Raw genomic sequence first — 10,630 nt, forward strand, 5'->3', positions numbered from 1 at the left:
TTTTTTGACAATAAAGCAGTTTTGCAGCAGTGTATTGAACTAAAAATAAAGATGCTTACATGTTCACATCTCATGAAAATGTTTCATTTCTAATGATCCACAAATCAGGTCAGTCTTGAGATTACTCCGAAGGCTGATTATGTGTTTCAAGATTCTCAGGGTCTGTAAATACTGATTTTTTAGCAATCATAACTCCAGTTTCCCACTGCTTTATTTGTTTACTTAATTCCCTTTGAATTAACTCTACCCAATTAAACAATAGAGCCTAATAATACACTGAACTGATTAGAAGGAAATAAAAGTAGAGGGAATGTCAAAGCCATTCCGTCTATAAAGCACACGGAGTGGGAGAGCTGTCTACAGCCTTTGCACCAGTGAACAAGTATTCAAGAAGAAAACTCTTCCATGCAATTCAAGAGAAGCTGCACGTGACATTTTAAAGAACACACATCAAATACGCTCTGCTGTCATTTCTATATGTGTTGCATGTTTTTTATACAAAAGAGAGAGACAACATCACTTGCGATTTGAGACTAGCTGGCAATCAATATGTCTCGTCCAGAAAGAAGAAATAAAGCAACAAACAGAGCAACACAAACAGACAAAATCATCACTGACTCCATGGTTATCTTTGAAAGAGAAGAAAGATGCTTTCACGCTGTAGAGTCAAAGGAAAAAAAAAATCCCCCAATGCCACTTTCATGCTACCTGTTTTCCTGTCCAAGACAAGACGCTCCGGTAGCCTGAATTACATTCAATTCACACTTAGTAAAAATCAATTACATGCAGAAGATAGTGAGGATCTTCTTCCACACAAATGAAAAAAGGTATGTTTCCTATTTCACAGGAGTTTTAGGTAGAAATAAAGATATTCAGAAAATGGGGAGAAAATATCAGGTGCATGGCACTGTAAATTCAAGAAAGGGATACTCAATATTAAAGGTTATTTTAGGCAGCTTTACGTGACATAATGGCTATCATAATCAGAATTCATTTAGACTTCCTGGGGGGGGCAGTAGACAGAAGATGGTGGGTGAGGGTTCTGCCTGATACTTTGCTATTGAAGTCACCAATTACCTTTACTGTGTGGGATTGTGAGATGAAAAGTCACGGGGCCTGTGACTACTATGAAGTTCTCTGACAGAGGCAAGCATTACAAAACAGAATTTCCTTTACTCCAGGACTGTATCCAAGCATAGATAATGGTTGGAAAGTGGCCATGGGAGAAGATCCATTCACTTTCTAGTCCTCAGAATCTATGAGCACACTCTCACAGTGCCTGTCATTACTAGTCAAAAATGGGAGTAAGAATCTAGAGCTAAATTTTAGAGATTTTTTTCTGGATTATTTGGAGTCGAAAATTCAAGCACATCTCTTTTTACAAGAAAAGTTGCTGGAGTTTTGAGACAACTAAAAGGGAAAGGATTTGGGGAGAGAGAAGGCGGCAGTGTGATCAAGGAGGCTGCGACTGAGGGCATGCCAACCAACACTTGATGACACCAGGCTGTGGAAGAGATGGTGAGCATTTTCTCTGTGGAGCTATGGGAAGCTGCGGGTAGATCCTGCTGCTCTGATTTCAAACTTCTGCTCTATGGAACTGGTGGGAAATCAATTTCCATGGCTTTTGCCTTCCCCATTCACAGGAATTTGTTACAGCAAAATAAAACAATGAATAAACTCAGAGCTGGCTAAGCATTAACCGAGCGGGATAAGCAAAGAGGAAGTAACCTGAGACATTTCCTTTGACTTAGATCCTAGGTGAAGTTTTAGGGATCTCTTGATTGGGAGCCGATTTTGGTTGGAACAGCAGAGTGAGAAGGTTTGAGATTTCCAGGACAAAAGGTCAGTGCCTCACAGTTTCATTAATGTCTTCTGGTTCTCAAACTTTAAATTCTGTTGTGACTTATTTTCAATTCCTGTTTCCACTTCTATTCTCTGGTTACCTCACTCCCTCACGTTGTGAACAAAGACAATCCTTAGGTCTTGAACTGCAGTGTAGCGTAACAATGTAATTGTAATTCCCAATGTAGGAACAATGCCAATTTGCATCTGATGAAATGGACTCCTCAACTGCCGAGGGAAATAGTTTTATCCCTTCCTAATCTATATACTACACTTAATCAGAAGCAGTTCAGCCTCTGGTAGGTTTGAAAATGACAGGGCAAAAATATATGGGTTTTATTTATAACATGTTCATTTATTTAAATAGATTAGACCTCAGAAAATGACCTATTTTATAATCTCAGTCATTGTCCAGACTGTAATGGGGGCCAGGGAGTAAGTGAGGGGTGATGTAAACTCACAGGCTGTCATGGTTAATATTCACTTTCAAATTGGAAGGATTTGGAGTCACCTAGGAAACACCTCTGCAAGTGCCCAGAAGACTGTTTTCAGAGAGGGTTAGCAGATGAGGAAAGACACACTCTGACTGTGAGTAGCACATGCCATACCTGGAATACAGAATTGAATAGAAAGGATCAAAAGGGGAAAGTGTGGACACTGACATCATTCTCTCTCTTCTATCTGACAGAAGACTCTGGTACCATCTACTTCTCTGACCATGCCTTCTCTGCAACGATGGTCAAAACTCCCTCATATTGTAAGCCAGAACCAACTTTTCCTTTGTTAAGTGGTTTGGTCAGGTATTTTGTCTAGTAGTGTTGAAATAAGAACGGCAGGGCTGAGTCCCCAGCACCCCGGCCGCTTGGCTAGCTTATGCCCGAAATAACAACACACAAACTGTATTCATTTAAGAACTGCTTGGCCCATGAACTCTAGCTTCTTATTGGCTAGCTCTTACATATTGTTCTAACCCATTTCTAATAATGTGTGTAAGCACCCCAAGGTGCACTTACCGGGAAGATTCTAGCCTAAGTCCATCGTGGGTTGGAGCTGCCTGGGAGAGCAGAGCATGGCATCTCTGCTCCAGAGAACAAAGCTGTCAGGTCCCTCTGGAAGCAGAGCAGAGTCTGACCTCACTTCCTCTTCCGCCCAGCATCCTATTCTGTTTATTCCACCCACCTATGTTCTAAGCTATGAGGCCAAGCAGTTGGTTTATTATAATTAACCAATTACCTTCCTCCATCATAGTAGAGTTAGGAAAGTACTTGATATAGAAACAATGGCGAAAGCAGAGTACTCTTTCACTGCACAGGATATCCACAATGATTTGATTTTGAAAAGACTCTTCTGCATCACTATTGGCTCAACCATTTATACGATCATATCTTTGTAGATGGTCCTCTATCCATCTATCTATCTATCTATCTATCTATCTATCTATCTATCTATCTATCTACACTAGTTTAATGATTTATCAATCTTAAGATTTGTGAAAGTTAGAGACGTCTCGTAAAACTTGTGCTTTGGACTCGGAAGTTTGACTTTTTCCTGCACCAGCCAACTTTCTATAATTCCTTTTCTAGAACATGGTCTGAAGCAGTAACACACAGTATCATGTTAGTCATACAAACTGGATGGAACCAAACTGTCCTCTAATGAGTAGAATACTACAAGGTTACATTTTCAGGGTGGGTATGTTCATTAAAGGTAGTCTCAACTCTTTTATGAGTTCTCTGAGGAGCAACCCCGCCACTTGTGAATGTGTTATGATGGGTATTTTATGGTCTGTCTTGCCACGTAGATTAGAAATAGCTCTCATTTTTTTTTCAATTGCTAGAGCTTAGCATTATGTTTAGCATCTAACAGGGATATAAATAAGCTGCATCTGAGTTAATGAAAATAAGAAGAGCCTTAAGGTAAAGAGAAAAAGAACATGAGATAATAAGGAATTAATTAGAAGTTATTTGTAAGAGTGAATTGAAAGGATGGTACTATTCTGGTAGACTGCAAAAGCTCTAACACTCCAGGCTTCTGCTAGGCAAAAGAGAAAGATCATAGATGACAGTAAAGACTGCTGTAATTTTCAGCATTTAATAGTCTTTATATTTGTTCATTACATTTTTTACCCAGAATGGAAAATCTTCATGGGTGGTGACCATGTGACGTATTATTTTAAACTTCTAATATAGCAAACAGACACATGTAACCCATTTTAAATTCATAATAATTGAACCTAGAAATGGGCTGACTTATTGGCTTATGGTCACGTAGAACAGTTGAAATTTCATACCTTCATTTCTTCAAACTTAAGCAATAATGCAAAATTCTGAACAATTAAAGACATTTCAAAATACTTATTTCTATTGAACCAATTTATTATGTAGTTGTACGTTCTGTGTGAACATGGATGAGAACGGAAGGCAAAGGATGCTTAGGAGACAATAAGTGATAGATTTTTTCCAGTGTCACAGACCTCATTGTTTTGCAATTTAACTGCAAAGCTTCCCCAAACGCACTTTCTATTAACACCAAGTAAGAAATAGATGTCTATGCAAAGTTGTCTATGTGGCCAAATGAGATAGATACCCATCACAATGCTTTTATTTTCTTGCGTAGTGGGCCTATTAGTTCTATCATTAAGCTCTCACGTGTTTTTTCTATCCAAAGAGGATTTCAATGCATTGTTTTAAAAATGAAAGGGTCTAGTAGCAGCAGCTCCCCACTCTCTGTGACTTAGGTAGAAACCTGCAGAAAGCGCTGGGGTCTTTACGTTCTCGTTGCCAAGGCAACATTATTATTTTTTTTTGTTTCCATTAAAAGATGCAGCTTTTATTTTTGAAGCCCAGTTCACAGGTACAGAAGAAGCATTTACAATATCAAAAAAAAAGGTAAGAAAGCAGATAGACTTTGAGAAAATATTTTTAAAAAGCACTAAAAACAAATCTTAAAATAGCCTTTCCAAATTTGAAAACTTTCTTCACAAATGCTGCTGAGGTTTCTGTTCCCTTGAGATACATTTAAACTATAAAAACCTGAAAACTTTCACAACTTTTCTGGATAAGACTTTGTTTTCCCTTATCCAGAATAATTAAAATCATAGACTTCATAAAAGCATTTGAATATGGAATACTTCAAGGTATTTCCCATTTTTAAAAATGCAGTTTAATGATTTAATGGAAAATGAAACCCAAAAGAACAATTGCCAGCCTGCAGAAATACAGAAATATAGCAGAAGGCGATTTACACCTAAAGGTAAGCTAATTAAAAAACAGAATCCTGCCTCATGCCTATAATCCTAGACCAGGTGAATACAGGCATCTTGAAAAAAAAGCAGAAGAGTCCAAAGTCATCCTGGTCTACATACTCATGTGGAACCAGCCTAGGGTGCATGAGCTGCTGACTCACACAACACAACACAACACAACACAACACAACCAACACAGCACAGTAGAATATCACTGTAGACCAGAGTTGGAGAGAGATACATGAGTTCTAAGCATTGGTTCCACCTGCCAATTCTCTCTTTCAATCTGCCTGACATGTTTCAGAGCTATTTTTCTCATCTTAACTTAGACATTAAATCCACGATCTTTGCTGCAAGACATATAACTTTTTGGAGACATGTAAACAATATTCACGGTCAGCTCATTAATGAAGATTCACAGCAGAATTATTTGGCAAGAGACAGCAGGCATGTCCCTAAACTCCAGTGAAGTGATTGATCATCTTAACTTGAATCCGAGTGTAATAGAGGATTTTTATAATCGCTTCCCTTATTCAATGTCTCTCCTTTCTGTGTTCCATTTATACTGCCTGCTTCCTGATTTCTTCACTGTCACTACCACATGTTCTTAGGACATTATGTGAGGAGAATGTACTCAGTAATGTTTATTGACCAAATACATCCTCATTATCCTAGTCATTTTCCCTTTCCGAAGACATATGTGGGGTTACTGAGTTAGGGGAAAATGTATGAGTTTATACTATGAGATATAGTTGTTCTGTGAAGGACATCCCTATCATACAATATTTTAAAATATTGCTAAAATTAGAGATATCTCTCAAACCAAGACTCTTTGAGTTATTATTTTTTATCTATTTGAGAGGGGCTTGCAGTTTTAGAGTTTTAGAATTCCAAAAGGCAGGTACTGGTTCTGTGTTTATATTCATAATATTTTCCATCAAAGCAAATAAAAGGTATTTAAATATTACTCTGCTTCCATAAGTAAAAATGAATTTCTTAAAGTACAGGAAAATTCTGAACCTTGAGTTCATATTATTTTGAGATGTTACAGAATCACATATTCTGTTCATGATCAGAATCAAGCTCTTTAAGAACCGAGAGTCAATTCTTTTGGGGTCTGAGTTGAACTGATATGGGATAACTCATTCATTGCTTGCTTAATACAAAAGTTGAAGGATGGATATGAGATCAAACTGTAACTCTTTAATTAATTTGTTTTATGTTTAATGATAACATACATTTCCAAATCCGTAGCTCATGGCACTATGAAGCAAGTTTTTCTACTATCAAATATTTTTCCAAATAAAAACAACTTAAAAATTATCCTTGTACTATAAATATGGTCAAAACCATGGCCCTAGGAAAGAATCAATTGGTGTTTTTCTATCTGGTCATGTTCTCAATCTGTCTTACAAAAATTTATGTTTATATCCATACAGTTGAGTTAGTCTCAACCTTGGTCAGAAAAACTCCTTATTTTGAGTTTATTATGAGTGAAGAAATGGTGTAGGAGGTCATTTTGTACTTGAGTTGCTTTCATTAGTTGAATAAAGAAACTGCCTTGGCCTTTTGATAGGGAAGAGCTTAGGCGTGGGGTAGAGAACTGAATTCTGGGAGGAAGAGAGCAGAGAGAGCTGCTATGGAGCTGCCAGGTCAGACATGCTGAATCTCTCCCAGTAAGCCACAACCTTGTGGTGACATACAGATTATTAGAAATGGGTTGAATCAAGATGTGAGAGTTAGTCAATAAGAGGCTATAGATAATGGGCCAGGCAGTAATTTAATTAGTATAATTTCTGTGTGGTTATTTCAGGGGTTAAGCTATTTGGGCAATGGGATGAAAAGCAGGCCTGGACCTCCTACTACAAAGAAACTCATAACTGTTAATAATATTGAGAAAAACTGACTAAATGCTCAGTCAAATCAAGGACATCTTTATCATCCCAGTAAATACACATACCCTAATCCCACACCCCCCGAGAAAAACCACAAAAGAGAATAGAGCGGATGTAAAATGATCCTAAGAAATGCTGTGGAATACTGTCCTCCAGACATGAACTGATATTTGCATAAATGAATTCATAGCACCTGTGGCTGTTTACACAAAGTGAAGCTGGTTAAAAACCTCAGCATGAAGAGGGAGAGACTTCTATTATCCAACTGTTAGCTGAGAAGCTATTGGCAGTTGATAGTTGCTGAGAGAGGGAGAGTCACTTTTCTTTGGGAAGAATGGCCATTGTAGGTCCCCCGTGATGTGGTAGATGACTCCAGCCCAATTGCATCTGGACACACTTAGCGGAATCAGGGATACCTCAAAATAATAGATGGGATGAAGTTGAGAAAGAGATGGGTTTAGAAAGCAGGCAAGTTGAAGGAAAGAAGTGAGGGGAATACATATGATCAAGATCCATATATGGCGTTTTCTAATAATTTTTTAAAATAAAGTATAGAATTCAAAGAGGCTTTGATGGAGAAGAGAGGGTTTTTTTCTTTCCTTTCTTACAAATATATTCTGTTTGAAAATGGATGCTTGGATCTTGTTACGTTTTCTTAACTCTAGAAGAAAACGAACTGTGTCATTGTGCTGTAATAATATCTCAAAACATTGGTTTGTTTGAAGATGAAAATCAAAAGCATGTCAGCATTCATGCTGTAGACTATGAGAGAAACTTGGCTGATTCAAGGCAGCTTAACCAACTTTGAACTTCTCAATTGTGTGAATAAGAAAGCCAATCAGCACAGGACTTAGTTTTCAGGATAAATAAGAAAAGAGGGGGAAAAAGTTCTAAAGCATTTGGCCTTTCATCTATGAATAACATCTATATTACGGTTTAACAAACATTTTCCAGATAATTTCTTTAAACATTCTCAGTAACAGTCAGTGGTAGCAGACAGCTCCTACATAGCACTGTTGGGCATAAGACTTTGAAGGAGGCAGGGGAGGGATATGGGAGGCAGCGGTGGGGAAGACACAGAAATCTTTAATAAATAAATATATAAATTAATAAAAAAAGACTAAAGAGCACATTCTGTCAAAAATCTATGAAGAATATTCATGATCCAACTATTACAGTGAAAACAGTTCTTGGCCCAAAATTGTTGTTTTTGTTCTTTAATATGACTCTCTAGAAATTAAATTCATTAGAGCCGTTTTGTTGATATTTTCACTAACTAACCCATTAAGCACATCATCGTTTTAAGGCAGTCAACTCTTTAGTGAAAATTAATATTGGTTTTCTTGTTAAAAGTCAATTAACTTTCTACTGAGATTTAGACCTTGGTGTAATTGAGTAAGATCCATCAGTCTTTCCATTTCATGGGCTCACATTACCATCATATCTGAGGCATGCATGTCTGATAGGATATTAGGCAATGCATGCAGGGATGAGTGTTTTTTTATAAATTAAAATAGATACTAAAACACTTTACTCTAAATTGGCCTAAATCATGAGCTGGTTACCAGCAGTGATTATAACTTTATGAATGACCCTGGAATAAATAGGTTTTTGCCTAACATACTTGAATAAATTGCTGTCTTTCTTGGAACACTCTTATTTTAAGTTTTATTCCATACAGTAGTGATCAAAACTCCAAAAACAATATTTTGAATTAGTAAGTATGCTATAATGAAATATACAACATACTAAGTTATATAGTTTTTGATGATGAGAATGTATAAACCAATATAAACATCACTTCAGAGTTATGCATAAACTAAATCAGATGAATGGATGAACTCTCAATCTGGAAAGAGAATTGTTACAGCATGAGAGCTGGAAGAATTTACAATAGAGCAATGGCCATACATGTGCACTGGCTAGAAATGTCATGTCTAATTAAAGCAGTGTCTTGTCACTGCCAAGCAGGTGTTAAGAACTGAAGATCTCAGTCCAATGCTCGGCTGTGGATCTCTACCTCTGCCTCCATCAGTTTCTGAATGAAGGTTCTATGGTGATTTTTAAGATAGTCATCAATCTGACTAGAGGACAAGGCCAGTTTGGGCACCCTCTCCACTACTACTTAGGGTCTTAGCTGGGGTCATCCTTGTGGATTCCTGGGAATTTCTCTAGTGCCAGCTTTCTTGCTAGCCTCATAATGGCTTCCTCATCAAGAAAGCTCCCAAAGTTCCGTTGAAGAGTGGGAGGAGTGAGAATAAGAGCAAAGAGGTTAAGACCTCGATGGGAATACCCACTGAAACAGTTTACCTGAGTTAATGGGAGCCCACCAACTCTGGCCTGACAGGGAAGGAACCAGCATAAAACCAAACTAGGCCTTGTGAATGTGGGTGACAGTTGAATGGCTGGGGAAGACTGTGGAATTACTGGCAGTGGGACCAGGATTTATTCGACTGCTTTTACTGGCTTTCTGAAACCCATTCTCTTTGGAGGGATAATTTGCTTAGCCTAGATATAGTAAGGAGGACCTTGATTCTGCCTCAAAATAATCACAAGACTTTGTTGACTCCTCATGGGAAGCCTTATGCTCTCTGAGAAGTGGATGGGAGTAGATTGTGGGGGAGGTAGAGGCAACAGGAGGAAGGGAATGAGTGGGAACTGGGATTGGTATGTAAAAATGAAAATAAAATAAAATAAAAAAAATGAAAAATCCAAACTGAAAATCTTCATTAAAACACCACTGTTAAGAATTGGTGGCAGGGTTTTCAGAAACTCCATTAGACTTCCATGTCTGACATATGACTTCAGTTTGATTAAATGATCTATTTAGGTGACATATTAGTGTTATTTACCTTTTTAATAGCCTATACTTATATGTAGAGTTAATTCCTTAACCAGAGAATTTAAATTTTATTTTAAGTATTTTGTAATAATATGGGTTCAATGTGGGTTTTGTACAAAGATAAGCCAGGCATTCATCTGGTGCAACATCCTTTTCTTTCTTTTAAAATTTTTTAATCGTAAACTATTGCTTATTTTCCTTCATATTCTGGGTTTTCTTCCCATCTTCATCTCATACCTGGTTTTCTTTATTCCCCTCAGTTCTCTGTGCTTCCCAGTGTTCTTTTGATATCTATTCTGATATCATTTCTTCATATTATTTTTTCCTTTTATTACTGTCAATCATTTCCATCTTTCAGCTTCATAATCATCTCACATGTTCTGCAAATAAACTGTTCATGCTGGCTGTCTTTTGTTTAATTGTGTTTTCTCATTGCTGAATGAGTTTCATCGTAATAGCAAACAAAATAAAGCATTTAGAAATATAAGTATATTATTTGAAGTTTGTGAATACTATATATAATTTGAAGTATATGTTATTGAAATATAACTACTTATTTCTATTAAAACATGAGACTAAATATAGACATAATAATCTAGAAACTAAAGAAATTGTTTACTTGTGTGAGTAGTTGGGCACCGAGGGAAAGGGAGAAGGCAGAGAGTGGGAGATCTGGACTGTTAGAATATGTTGCTTAACAGATATTTGCTGACTCTATGTGTTTGGAAGGACTCAAATTAACCCACTAATTTTCAAAATTAAGTCCCTGAGGTGGTAACTTTTGTGTTACTGAAAACAAACACCTGA

Source organism: Alexandromys fortis, unplaced genomic scaffold, assembly GCF_014885135.2.
Source record: "Alexandromys fortis isolate MF-2015 unplaced genomic scaffold, M_Fortis_MF-2015_v1.1 scaffold_31, whole genome shotgun sequence".
Classification (NCBI taxonomy): domain Eukaryota; kingdom Metazoa; phylum Chordata; class Mammalia; order Rodentia; family Cricetidae; genus Alexandromys; species Alexandromys fortis.